The sequence below is a fragment of the Somniosus microcephalus genome, chromosome 4, assembly GCF_052327205.1.
Source record: "Somniosus microcephalus isolate GS21.2 chromosome 4, FLI_Smic_1.0, whole genome shotgun sequence".
Taxonomy (NCBI): Eukaryota; Metazoa; Chordata; class Chondrichthyes; order Squaliformes; family Somniosidae; genus Somniosus; species Somniosus microcephalus.
Window position 1 is genome coordinate 62,486,860 of NC_140990.1, and position 14,261 is coordinate 62,501,120.

The window sequence follows — 14,261 nt, forward strand, 5'->3', positions numbered from 1 at the left end:
CTGCCCCTCGCTCGCTGCCAATTGGGTTGATACAGATTCCCATCATCTCCATCCAGCCTGTTGCCCCCATCTCCCCCCTACAAATCCAGGCTGGGGTTTATTGGAGGGTGGGGCCATTCCCAATTCCAGGAGCCCAGCCTGTTGAACACCTTCTCCCACTCGAACAGGAGCAGTGCGCAGGCGCAGTTTGCGGGACCCACAGCTCCAGCCGCCGCTCGCCCTCACACCAGGCGGCGCCACTGAGCAGGACAGCCCGCGGCCCCGGGGATTGGTCCAGTCAAACGTCAATCAAAGGCCAGCAGCCAATCCGCTTGGCCCAAGTCCTACCTCCAACCGCCGTCCATTGTTGGGGCGAAATTCAAAGCGCCGCGAGCGGGAGCTCAAACTGTCAATCAAAGGCCAGCCCCGCCCCCCTGCTCACTCTCCGAATGGTGGCTCCATGGGGTGGGCGGGGTGATAAAGGGCCAATCAGTGCACTCCCCGCCTCCGCCTGGTAGCTGGGCTTTGCTCAGGTGAGCAGATCACGTGGGCTGGAAGGAAGGCGGCCACAAGGCAGCTTGTGAGGTCACTGGGCCTCTTGTATTGGAGAATCACAGAGGAGGGAGTTTAAAACATACTGCTACCGCACTTAATCGTCAAATAACTATTTAATTCAAAAATAAAGCACAGTGAATTGAAATGGAAAGATTTGCATTTATAGAAACATAGAAGATAGGAGCAGGAGTAGGCCATTCGGCCCCTTGAGCCTGCTCCACCATTCAATGAGATCATGGCTGATCATCCAAACTCAGTACCCTGTTCCTGCTTTCTCCCCATATCCCTTGATCCCTTTAGCCTTAAGAAATATATCCAACTCCTTCTTGAATATATTTAATGAATATATAGGACACACAGGTCTCGTTGCACTTCCCCTTCTCCCAATCTATTGTCTAGAGAGGTTTCTGTGATCTCAGGATGTCCCAAAGCACTTTACAGACAATGAATACTTGTGTTGTGTTACAAGGGGTCCGGGGAATTTTTATAACACAGGAGGGGCCTCAGAGAACCCCTGATCTACACTGTCCCATCAAACACTCCCAGGGCAGGAACAGCACAGGTTAGATACAGAGTAAAACTCCCTCTACACTGTCCCATCAAACACTCCCAGGGCAGGTACAGCATGGGTTAGATACAGAGTAAAGCTCCCTCTGTACTGTCCCATCGAACACTCCCAGGGCAGGTACAGCACGGGTTAGATACAGAGTAAAGCTCCCTCTACACTGTCCCATCAAACACTCGCAGGGCAGGTACAGCATGGGTTAGATAGAGTAAAGCTCCCTCTACACTATCCCATCAAACACTTGCAGGGCAGGTACAGCACGCGTTAGATACAGAGTAAAGCTCCCTCTACACTGTCCCATCAAACACTCCCGGAGCAGGTACAGCACGGGTTAAATACAGAGTAAAGCTCCCTCTACATTGTCCTATCAAACACTCCCAGGGCAGGTACAGCCTGAGTTCGATACAGAGTAAAGCTCCCTCTACACTGTCCCATCGCACACTCCCAGGGCAGGTACAGCATGGGTTAGATACAGAGTAAAGCTCCCTCTACACTGTCCCATCACACACTCCCAGGGCAGGTACAGAATGGGTTAGATACAGAGTAAAGCTCCCTCTACACTGTCCCATCAAACAGTCCCAGGGCAGGCACAGCACGGGTTACATACAGAGTAAAGCTCCCTCTACACTGTCCCATCAAACACTCCCAGGGCAGGTGCAGGGGCGTGTTACCAATACTGCCCCTGGATACCAAGTCTAGGAGAAGCACTCTGGATGATATGGGGAGCTGGGACTTGTCCATGAGAGTAACGGAAGGTATGATAACTGAAGTAATCTAGAGTAATGATTGGGTGTTAGTCGTGACTCAGTGGGAACACACTCTCTCTCTCTCTTGACTCTGAGTCAGGAGGTTCTGGGATCAACTCCACCTCGAGACTTGAGAACACAATCTCGGCCAACACTCCAATGCGGTACTGAGGGAGCGCTGCACTGAAAGAGGTGCTGTCTTCGGACGGGACGTTCAAGCGAGGCCCCATCTGCCCTCTCAAGTCGACGTAAAAGATCCCATGATGTTATTTCAGTGGAGTTCACCCTGGAGTCCTGGCCAACATTTCTCCCTGAACCAACATCACTAAAACAGATCATCTGGTCATTATCACATTGCTGTTTGTGGGACCTTGCTGAGCGCAAATTGGCTGCTGCATTTCCTACATTACAACAGTGACTGCTCTTCAAAAGTACTTCATTGGCTGTAAAGCGCTTTGGGATGCCCTGAAGTTGTGAAAGGTGCTGTATGAATACAAGTCTTTCTTTAACAAAGGAGAAAAGGCCCAAAATGGAACAGTCAGTAATAGGACATCAATTAGTCTCCTCTTATCTTAGAGACATCAAGGACTCGATACAAAGTGTGTTTGGAACAAAGCAGATTCATTTGACTTAATTCCAGAATAGTAAACTCCAGCCCAATCAGCGGGGTTATTAACATCAGCAAAAACAAACACCAACTGTCAGAATGAACAGGGTTCAGTCCTGGATGTGATTAACAGCAGCAATAGCAACAGAATCCAACCCCTGCAGTCACTTGTGAACTCGCTGGTGTCTCAGCAGGTGGGATCAACTAGTGAATCTCTTCCCACACACAGAGCAGGTGAACGGCCTCTCCCCAGTGTGAACTCGCTGGTGTCTCAGCAGCTGGGAGCTGTACAGAGCTCTGGTTAGAACCCATCTGGAGTATTGCGTTCAGATCTGGGCACCGAACCTCAGGAAGGATATATTGGCCTTGGTGAGGGGTCGCGGCCTACATTCACCAGAATGATATCGGTGTAAAAGGGTTAAATTTCTTCGTAACACTCAAGCAGGTTTGAAGGACACGACCCAGCCTATGTAACGTCAGGAGGCGGGTCATTGTCTCATCGAAACATAGAAGATAGGAGCAGGAGTAGGCCATTCAGCCCCTCGAGCCTGCTCCACCATTCAATGCAATCATGGCTGATCATCCAAATTCAGTACCCAGTCCCTGCTTTCTCCCCATACCCCTTGATCCCTTTAGCCTTAAGAAATATATCCAACTCCTTCTTGAATATATTTAATGTATTGGCCTCTACTGGCTTCTGTGGTAGAGAATTCCACAGGTTCACCACTCTCTGGGTGAAGAAATTCCTCCTCATTTCTGTCCTAAATGGCTTACCCCATATCCTTAGACTGTGACCCCTGGTTCTGGACTCCCCGACCATCGAGAACATCCTTCCTGCATCTAGTCTGTCCAGTCCTGTCAGAATTTTATAAGTTTCAATGAGATCCCCTCTCATTCTTCTAAACTCCAGCGAGTACAAGCCCAATCGACCCAATCTCTCCTTATACGTCATTCCTGCCATCCCACGTATCAGCCTGGTGAATCTTCACTGCATTCCTTCCATGGCAAGAACATCCTTCCTCAGATAAGGTGACCAAAACTGCACACAATACTCAAGATGTGGTCTCACCGAGGCCCTGTATAACTGCAGCAAGACATCCTTGTTCCTGTACTCAAACCCTCTCGCTACAAAGGCCAACATGCCATTTGCCTTCTTAACCGCCTGCTGCACCTGCATGCTTACCTTCAGCGATTGGTGCACAAGGACACCCAGGTCCTGTTGCACTTCCACTTCTCCCAATCTATTGCCATTCAGATAATAATCTGCCTTCCTGTTTTTGTCACCAAAGTGGATAACCTCGCATTTATCCACGTTATATTGCATCTGCCATGCTTTTGTCCAATCACCCAACCTGTCCAAATCATCCTGGAGTTTCTCGGCATCTTCCTCACAGTACACACGCCCACCCAGCTTTGTGTCGTCTGCAAATTTGGAGATATTACATCTAGTTCCCTTGTCTAGATCATTAATATATATTGTGAATAGCTGGGGCCCAAGGACCGATCCCTGCGGTACCCCACTAGTCACTGCCTGCCACTCAGAAGAAGACCCGTTTATTCCAACTCTTTGCTTCCTGTCTGCCAGCCAGTTCTCTATCCAAGTCAATACCTTGCCCCCAATCCCATGTGCCTTAACTTTACACGCTAATCTCTTATGCGGGACCTTATCGAAAGCCTTCTGAAAGTCCAAATACACCACATCCACTGGTTCTCCCTTATCTATTTTACCAGTTACATTCTCAAAAAATTCCAGTAGTTTAGTCAAGCACGATTTACCTTTTGTAAATCCATGTTGACTTTGTCCGATCCTGTCACTGTTTTCCAAGTGCTCTGCTATTACGTCCTTTATAATGGACTCTAGCATTTTCCCCACTACCAATGTCAGGCTTACCGGTCTGTAATTCCCCGTTTTCTCTCTACCACCTTTTTTGAATAGTGGGGTAACATTAGCTACCCTCCAATCCATGGGTACTGTTCCAGATTCCATCGAATGCTGGAAGATGATCAGCAAAGCATCAACTATTTCTAGGGCCACTTCCTTAAGTACCCTGGGATGTAGATTATCAGGCCCTGGGGATTTATCGGCCTTCAATCCCATCAATTTCCCTAACACCATTTCCCTACAAATACTGATTTCTTTCAGTTCCTCCCTTTCATCAGACCCTATGTTCCCCGACATCTCTGGGAGGTTATTTGTGTCCTCCTTTGTGAACACAGAACCAAATTATGTATTTAATTGGTTTGCCATTTCTTTGTTCCCCATTATAAATTCCCCTGATTCTGACTGCAAGGGACCTACGCTTGACTTCACCAATCTTTTTCTCTTCACATATCTATAAAAGCTTTTACAGTCAGTTTTTATGTTCCCTGCAAGCTTACTCTCGTATTCTATTTTCCCTTTAATTAATCCCTTTGTCCTCCTTTGTTGAATCCTAAACTGCTCCCAGTCCTCAGGTTTACTGCTTTTTCTGGCCAATTTATATGTCTTCTCCTTGGATCTTATGCTATCCCTAATTTCCCTTGTTAGCCACGGTTGAGTCACCTTTTTTGTTTTATTTTTATGCCAAACTGGGATGAACAAATTCTGTAGTTCATCCCTGCGGTCTTTGAATGTTTGCCATTGCCTATCCACTGTCAACCCTTTGAGTGACATTCCCCAATCAATCCTACCCAACTCGCGCCTCAGACCATCGTAGGTTCCTTTATTTAAATTTAGGACCCTAATCTCTGAGTTGACTACTTCATTCTCCATCTTAAATGAAGAATTCGATCATATTATGATCACTCCGACTCAAGGTGCCCCGTACAAGATTGCTAATTAATCCTTTCTCGTTACATAATCTCTGAGGCAGCAGAGGAGTCACAACCACAGAGGCGGGGAAATGGAATTTGCCGTTTGCTGCATCAATGTGTCTGGTCTGTTCCATGGAGGAGCCGCCAGATTTCCCGTTTCACCCACCCCCGCCCTCCGATCTGCAAGCTCCCTGTCAGCCCTGGTTTAGCGGTTGTAGCTGGATATTGCATCGATGCGGCCCGGTCATCAAAATGGCTGGGTCCTCTCGCCGAGGACATTGGACAGGCAGCACCATCGCACCACTCACCCGATGTCCACCCAGAATGAAAATCAGCCCCAAGAAGTCTAAGCTCAGCAATCTCAAACACATCCAAGATCCCCGATGAGCTGCAAGAGAAGGATCGACATTCCATTCTTGCCCATGTACCAGTTGCAATTGAGCCTTTCTTTGAAAATGAGCCTGACTGAATGATCTGATCTGTGGTGTTTAATGGACTTGGGAAGCCAATCATATTCGGAAATATGAAACTGAACCCTGTATTTATTGAAAATATCAAATCTACCTTATTCAGCTGACTGATGCATCTCAATGGCAAGAGCATTGTGATAATAAAGGATTGTAAATCAGAGCTGAATCTGATATTTCCAATAAAATCAACCTCAATGTTTCACAAATCCAAGATGTTCCAAGAGTTTTCAATGCGGAGAACCAGACTGGATGATGATAAATATTTGTACATCTCCAAGCACACTGCCTGACACTAGATTGTCCTCCACATTACAAGCTGTCTTATCCTCTTCAGCAATGCACATCTTCAAGTGGGAGAAAAGGTCGTCGCGTGTCTGGGTTTCTTCCTGCACAATGGACCTCCAGTTTGTTCCCATTGGCTCACTGCATGTGAAGAGATCACTGCTTTGCTGTCAGATCACAGGCCAAATGTCAGAATGAAAGCAATTGTGGTGATGAGTAGCTGGAACATTATTAAGGATCAGAACCAAACTATTCAGGAGAAATTTGCTTGGGTTGTGTTTGGAAACAGCAGGGGGTGATTTTAACCTCACGCACCCGGCGGGAAACTAAGGCGATCAGATCGGCCGCTTGTTTTACACCCCGCCCGATTTCACTTTCGACTGAAATCACTGGAGAGCAAAATCAGGGAAGGTCTAAAATGGGCAGGAAATTCAATCCCGTCAGGTGGCGGAGGTTCAAATTACCCCCAGCATATCTGAACTAGAAGGACAACTACTAAAAATGGCCAAAAGGACAATAAAATAACTATGGAAACAGCCTGAGCAGTTCCGCAGCAACACGAATCCCCAAATGGGAAGCTTTCTGCTTTCTAACCTCGCACACTATTTACCTACAAAGTACATCTCTAATTATCATCAACAGCAAGCTGCAATATCACTTATTGGAATATGATCGTTTGACTAAGAGGTTAGCCAAAGAACTACCTGCATTTATTTTACAAATATAGTATTTTCTTACTTTAAGCAAATCCTTTGAAGTTTTCTTTTGCCTTTTACTTTTTGTTGTGTTTTTTTCTCTTTAGGTCCCTGCACACAACCAAAGCATTCTCAGCTGAGGGAACAGGTGGGCAGCTTGCTCTGACCCTGCCGTTCTACTGTGACCCGTGGGGTCTCACCCTCCAAATGTACTTCCTTGTGGGGACACGCTCACTTTCTGTTGACCCCCTCTTTCTTCCCGACAGTCCAGTGGAGATTAAGGATTTGCAGTGTGAGGGAGAATGGGCATAAACCCACATCCTACCATTCTTTGTGCCATTTATTGAGCTGGCATGCTGTGCCCATCTCCAGTAATGACTTCGGATGTCCTTCAGTTTTTTGAAGCAGAAACAGTGTCCACAAAGAGCTACTTGTGCTTCAAAAGACTCGAGCCGCTCGGCCAAACAACCACGTGGACTTTCAGTCCAACATATAATCCATCGATCGGTCGATCACTCATTTCATTCATTTAGTAACGGCAGATTTTACTATCTTACACCACATTCTGTGTATTTAAGATAGTATCTGAGGACTATCTGAATTTATGTTGATAAATTATTGGGAGGGTAGAAGTGGTGCGATGCTCAACACTAAGAGTCGGACTGTTTCCGATTCACCAATTGAACACTTTGCTCTCACCAACATGTGCGGTCCCTTTAAATGTGCTACGCGGTTTCTCTCCCAGTGGCAGGAGCTGGTGAGCGGCCTGCGCGGGGCCTCGCCATTGCTGCGCCACCGTGCAGCCGTGCACCTTAGGGGCAACATTGGTGTGCGGCCCTCAACAGCTCACCACAACTTGTTAAGTGGCCCTCCAGCCCCAATCATTGCCCACCCCTGCCCGAAACCATCTTTAACGGGATTCTGCCTCCTGACGGAGCGGGAAAGATTTTGCCATTATTACCACAATTGAGCACCATCTTCTTTTCCAAAGATCTCTGAGCTTCTCTAATGGCTGCTTTTGTCTCCCTCAATTGTGGGTGATATTTCTCTCTATTCTCCTGTAAACTGAATTGCTCTTGATCTTAACTGGGTTCAATGTAAAACAGTTCAGGGAGTCAGGCATCATTCACCCCTAGACCTACGCTGGCCGGTGAAACCCCAGTCATTTCCTTAGTAAGGATTCCTCTGGTTCCTCGCCATATATCTGTCAGGATACCGAAACCCAGCTTTCTTACTGTCCACTCCTGGAGGCCCCACTCCCTGAGCCTACAACCTTCAGCAGGGTCAGGGGTGGAGTTCAACAGCAGGAGTGAGCCCAACTGTCAGAATGAACATGATTCAATCCTGGATGTGATTAACAGCAGCAATAACAGCAGAATCCAACCCCCCCAGTCACTTGTGAACTCGCTGGTGTGTCAGCAGGTTGTATGACCGAGTGAATCCCTTCCCACGCTCGGAACAGGTGAACGGCCTCTCCCCAGTGTGAGTGCGCTGGTGGCTCAGCAGGATGGAGCTCTGAGTGAATCCCTTCCCACACACTGAACAGGTGAACCGGCTCTCTCTAGTATGAACTCGCTGGTGTGCCAGCAGGCTGCAGTTCTGAGTGAATCCATTACCACACACTGAGCAGGTGAACGGCCTCGCCCCAGAATGAATTCGTTGGTGTGTCAGCAGATCCCTTTTGCTTTAAAAGCTTTTCTCACATTCAGAGCATTCAAAAGGTCTCATGTTTGTGTGAACAAGTTGGTGTCTCAGTAGCTGGGATGACTGAGTCCCTTCCCACACACGGAGCAAGTGAACGGCCTCTCCCCAGTGTGAATTCGCTGGTGTGTCAGCAGGTCATTTGACTGAGTGACTCCATTCCCACACACTGAGCAGATGAACAGCCTCTCCCCGGTGTGACTGCGTCGATGAGTTTCCAGCTGATACGGGTAATCAAATCCTTTCCCACAGTCCCCACATTTCCACGGTTTCTCCCCAGTGTGACTGCGCTTGTGTTGCGCCAGGCCAGAGGATCGACTGAATCCTCATCCACACACAGAACATGTGTACGGTTTCTCCCCGCTGTGAACGGTGCTTTTTGCTTCCATGTTTTGTTTGATGATATTCAGGTCCTGATGAATAGAGTGACTCTGTCAGATCTTGATGTGATGTTTGAGTTAAATATCCTGTCTACAAATCCTGCCCTACTAATACCCTGTAAAATGAATATAAAACAAGAAAAAGGGAGCGTGAGAGAACCCACAAAAACACAAAGACAGGTTGTGAAATCGAGCTCAATGAATCTGGGAATTTGTGGGGCCGGTACTAGAAAAAAAGTAACGATGAAAGCTGCCGGATTGTCATAAAATCCCAACTGGTTCACTAATGTCCCTCAGGGATATGGGGATCGGGTGGGAAAGTCAAGCTGAGGTCGAAGATCAGCCATGATCTTATTGACTGGCGGAGCAGGCTCGAGGGGCCGTATGGCCCACTCCTGCTCCTAATTCTTGTGTTCTTATGGAAGGGAACCTGCCACCCTACCTGTCCCACGACTTCTACCTCCTAGAAGGAAAAGGGCAGCAGGTGCATGGGAACACCATCATCTGCAAGTCACACACCATCCTGACTTGGACATAGATCGTCGTTCCTTCATTGTCGCTGGGTCAAAATCCTGGAACACCCTCCCTAACAGCACTGTGGGAGCACCTTCACCACACGGACTGCAGCGGTTCTTGAAGGCGGCTCACCACCACCTTCTCAAAGGCAACTAGGGATGGGTAATAAATGTTGGGCCATCCAGCGACGCCCACATCTCTAGAATGAATAAAAAAATCTGCGTATGTAAAATAGATTAAAAGCCTTTACAGAAATACTTGTTCCTAAAACAATACTCTTTTACATTGTAGGGACAGTGTCTGTTTAACAACCTAATCTCCCCCAGGATCCACCTCCCTTGACAGTCTCACATTGTAAATTGTTGGGTCCTCCTGGGCTCAGAAGTACTGGGGGTTAAACCCAGCAACTTCTCCTCGATCTCAAACTGAAGCAACAAAAAGACCTCCACAGGCGGCCAGGGAGCGACTTCCGCATCCAGCGCCCGCCCTGATACAAGCCGGCTCTGGATTGCTGGCTCTGCTGTGTCGATCCAGTTGTGGTTTCTCTGTCCGGGTTTCCTGGTGTCGCTCTCATTAGTCACCTGACAACCCATTGTTAGCGGAAGCGCGTCATCCTCAGTCCCAGGGACCGCCTCAGGAGAGAAGATGGCGGCGCATGCGCCGTGCTGCAGGTGGAACCGGTCCATCTTTCCTCCACCAAGATGGAGGCGCGTAACCCGGGCATGTCACCGAGAAAAAGCCTCACCGCTGCCGTCCGGCGGGCCACTGGATCTCATTCAGGGCTGAGGCCGACTTCGACTTTATAAACCCGCAGAGTCCCAGGACCAGCTGCTAGTGGGCATGCTCAGGGGCAGAGTCCCAGGACCAGCTGCTAGTGGGTATGCTCAGGGGGCAGAGTCCCAAGACCAGCTGCTAGTGGGCATGCTCAGGGGTAGAGTCCCAGGACCAGCTGCAAGTGGGCATGCTCAGGGGCAGAGTCCCAGGACCAGCTGCTAGTGGCCATGCTCAGGGGCAGAGTCCCAAGACCAGCTGCTAGTGGGCATGCTCAGGGGGCAGCAGAGTCCCAGGACCAGCTGCTAGTGGGCATGCTCAGGGCAGAGTCCCAGGACCAGCCGCTAGTGGGCATGCTCAGGGGTAGAGTCCCAGGACCAGCTGCAAGTGGGCATGCTCAGGGGCAGAGTCCCAGGACCAGCTGCTAGTGGCCATGCTCAGGGGCAGAGCCCCAAGACCAGCTGCTAGTGGGCATGCTCAGGGGGCAGCAGAGTCCCAGGACCAGCTGCTAGTGGGCATGCTCAGGGCAGAGTCCCAGGACCAGCTGCTAGTGGGCATGCTCAGGGGTAGAGTCCCAGGACCAGCTGCAAGTGGGCATGCTCAGGGCAGAGTCCCAGGGCCAGCTGCTAGTGCGCATGCTCAGGGGTAGAGTCCCAGGACCAGCTGCTAGTGGGCATGCTCAGTGGCAGAGTCCCAGGACCAGCTGCTAGTGGGCATGCTCAGGGGCAGAGTCCCAGGACCAGCTGCTAGTGCGCATGCTCAGGGGCCCAGAGTCTCAGGACCAGGTGCTCGTGCGCATGCTCAGGGGTAGAGTCCCAGGACCAGCTGCTAGTGGGCATGCTCAGGGGGCAGCAGAGTCCCAGGACCAGCTGCTAGTGGGCATGCTCAGGGGCCCAGAGTCCCAGAACCAGCTGCTAGTGGGCATGCTCAGGGGCAGAGTCCCAGGACCAGCTGCTAGTGCGCATGCTCAGGGGCCTAGAGCCCCAGAACCAGCTGCGAGTGCGCATGCTCAGGGGCAGAGTCCCAGAACCAGCTGCTAGTGCATATGCTCAGGGGCGACACTCGTTAATGGTTGAAGAATCGGAATTACCAGTGGAAAGCGAGTTTTTTTAGCTAGACGGACGAGCAGAGAGGGACAGGGAAGTAAATGACGGTAAACACAAACCTGGGAGTCCGAGGGTCCCGGGAAGCGAACGGAGTGGATTCAGCCTCGCGGAGTGGGTCACACTTCCTCAGCGACACGTGACCGGGGCCAGCGGCCTCAGTGACGTCATCACCCAGGGACACGTGACCCAGGCCCACGGCCTGATTGACGGGAGCTTCCGACCAATAGGGAGCGAGCGGGGCGGGGCTGGAGTTGCAGGGAACACAGGGAATTAAAGGGCTGATGGTCGTCGTCGATCGTGTCTTTACACTGTTCCCTTTGGGGAACTGTATGAAGTGGTGGAAGGATATCTGGCCGCGTTAACGCTCCTTCCGTGACCGTAACCATCTTCATACCAGCCATTAGGGTGGTTAGTCCTGTGGCGGGAGGGTTTTACGGGCTCCCACAACCCAGACTAGGGGGGGGGCCACCCACACCCACGGACGCAAGTCTCCCACTGGATGTCAACCCAGAATTTAGAGCTGGAGCTCCGACTCTACTTGCCAGGACTGTCTGGAGCGGGGTTCGAAACCCTACACCGTCTGGCCCAGCGGCGGGGATCCTACTGCTACGCCAAAGGCCCACTCCTGGCTGATGGTAATTTGGGTATATAATTGGCTAAGGGAGAGGGGGCAGTGAGCAGTGCTGAGGGATGTTTTTCTGACTGGAGGGAAGTATGCAGTGGGTTCCCCCAGGGGTCAGGATTAGGACCACTGCTTTTTTTGTTATATATAACTGACCTGGACTTGGGTATAGGTGTACAAGTTTGAAGTTTACGGATGATACAAAACTTGGCAACGTAGTAAATAGTGAGCATAGTAGTAGCAGACTTCAGGAGGACAGAGACAGACTGTGAAATGAGCAGACACAAGGCAGATGAAATTAAATGAGGATAAGTGTGAATTGATGCACTTTGGGAGAAACAACAGGGAGAGGCCGTATAATCTAAATGGGACTATTTTGAGGGGGTGCAAGAGCAGAGGGACCTGGGGGTCCATATTCGCAAATCCTTGAAAGTGCCACGGCAAGTTGGTGAGGCGGTTCAGAAAGCGTATGGGATACTTGGCTTTGTAAATAGGGCCATTGAATACAAAAACAAGGAAGTTACACTAAACCTTTACAAATCACTAGTTAGGAACATAGGAACAGGAGGAGGCCATTCAACCCCTCGAGCCTGTTCCACCATTCAATGAGATCATGGCTGATCTGCGACCTAACTCCATACACCCGCCTTTGGCCCATATCCCTTAATACCTTTGGGTAACAAAAACCTATCAATATCAGATTTAAAATTAACAATTGATCTCGCATCAATTGCCATTTGCGGAAGAGAGTTCCAAACTTCTACCACCCTTTGTGTGTAGAAGTGTTTCCTAATTTCACTCCTGAAAGGTCTGGCTCTAATTTTTAGACTATGTCCCCAGTTCTAGAATCCCCAACCAGCGGAAATAGTTTCTCTCTATCTACCCTATCTGTTCCCCTTAATATCCTGAAAACTTCGATCAGATCACACCTTAACCTTCTAAATTCCAGGGAATACAACCCTAATTTGTGTAATCTCTCCTCATAACTTAACCCTTGAAGTCCGGGTATCATTTTGGTAAACCTACGCTGCGCTCCCTCCAAGGCCAATATATCCTTCCTAAGGTGTGGTGCCCAGAACTGCTCACAGTGCTCCAGGTGTGGTCTAACCAGGGTTTTGTACAGCTGCAGGGTTTTGGCCTCAGCTGGAGTCTTGTGTACAATTCTGGGCACCACACTTTAGGATGGATGTCAAGGCCTTGGAGAGGGTGCAGAGGAGGTTGACCAGGATGGTACCAGGGATGAGGGACTTCAGTTATGTGGAGAGATTGGAGAAGCTGGGATTGTTCCCCTTAGAGCAGAGAAGGTTAAGAGGAGACCTAATCGAGGTGTTCAAAATGATGAGGGGTTTTGATCCAGCAAGTAGGGAGAAACTGTTCACTCTGGCAAGTGGGTCGGTAACCAAAGGTCACAGATTTAAAATAGTTGCTAAAACTAGAGGGAAATGAGGAGAATTGTTTTCACACAGAGGGTTGTTAAGATATGGAACGCACCATCTGAAAGGATGCTGGAATCAGGTTCCACAGGAACTTTCAAATGGTAATTGGACATGTACTTGAAGAGGACTAGTTTGCAGAGTTCTGGGGATAAAGCTGGGGTTTGGGACTAAATTGGACAGCTTTTTCAAAGAGCCGGCACAGACACGATGGGCCGAATCACCTCCTTCTATGCTGTTAGATTCGATGATCAGTGTGAACACGCTGGTGTCCCTTAAGGCTCTTCAAACTTTTAAAGCTCTTCCCACAGTCAGAACATTTAAAGGATCCCTTGTCAGTGTGAACAAGCTGGTGTGTCAGCAGGTTGGATGACTGAGTGAATTCCTTCCCACACACTGAGCAGGTGAACGGCCTCTCCCCAGTGTGAACAAGCTGGTGTTGCTTCAGATCCCCGGCGCTTTTAAAGCTCTTCCCACAGTCAGGACAGTTAAACGGCCTCTCATCAGTGTGAACTCGCTGGTGATGCTTCAGTTCCCCGGGGCTTTTAAAGCTCTTCCCACAGTCAGGACACTGAAACGGTCTCTCATCAGTGTGAACAAGCTGGTGTCCCTTCAGATGCCCGGGGCTTTTAAAGCTCTTCCCACAGTCAGGACAGTTAAATGGTCTCTCATCAGTGTGAGCTCGCTGGTGTCCCTTCAGATCCCCGGGGCTTTTAAAGCTCTTCCCACAGTTAGGACACTGAAATGGTCTCTCATCAGTGTGAACAAGCTGGTGTTCCTTCAGATTCCTGGCGCTTTTAAAGCTCTTCCCACAGTTAGGACACTGAAATGGTCTCTCCCCAGTGTGAACAAGCTGGTGTCGCTTCAGCTCCCCGGGGCTTTTAAAGCTCTTCCCACAGTCAGGACACTGAAGCGGTCTCTCCCCAGTGTGAGCAAGCTGGTGTTTTTTCAGTTCCCCGGGGCTTTTAAAGCTCTTCCCACAGTCAGAACATTGAAATGGTCTCTCATCAGTGTGAGCTCGCTGGTGTTTTTTCAGTTCC

The 14,261-nt window shown here is 49.5% G+C and overlaps 1 pseudogene; it reads right to left on the bottom strand.

The window, feature by feature from the left end:
- Window positions 1–2,123: 2,123 nt before the first annotated feature.
- The window catches only part of LOC147119039 (uncharacterized), a 105,338-nt pseudogene continuing 93,200 nt past the window's right edge, over window positions 2,124–14,261 (bottom strand).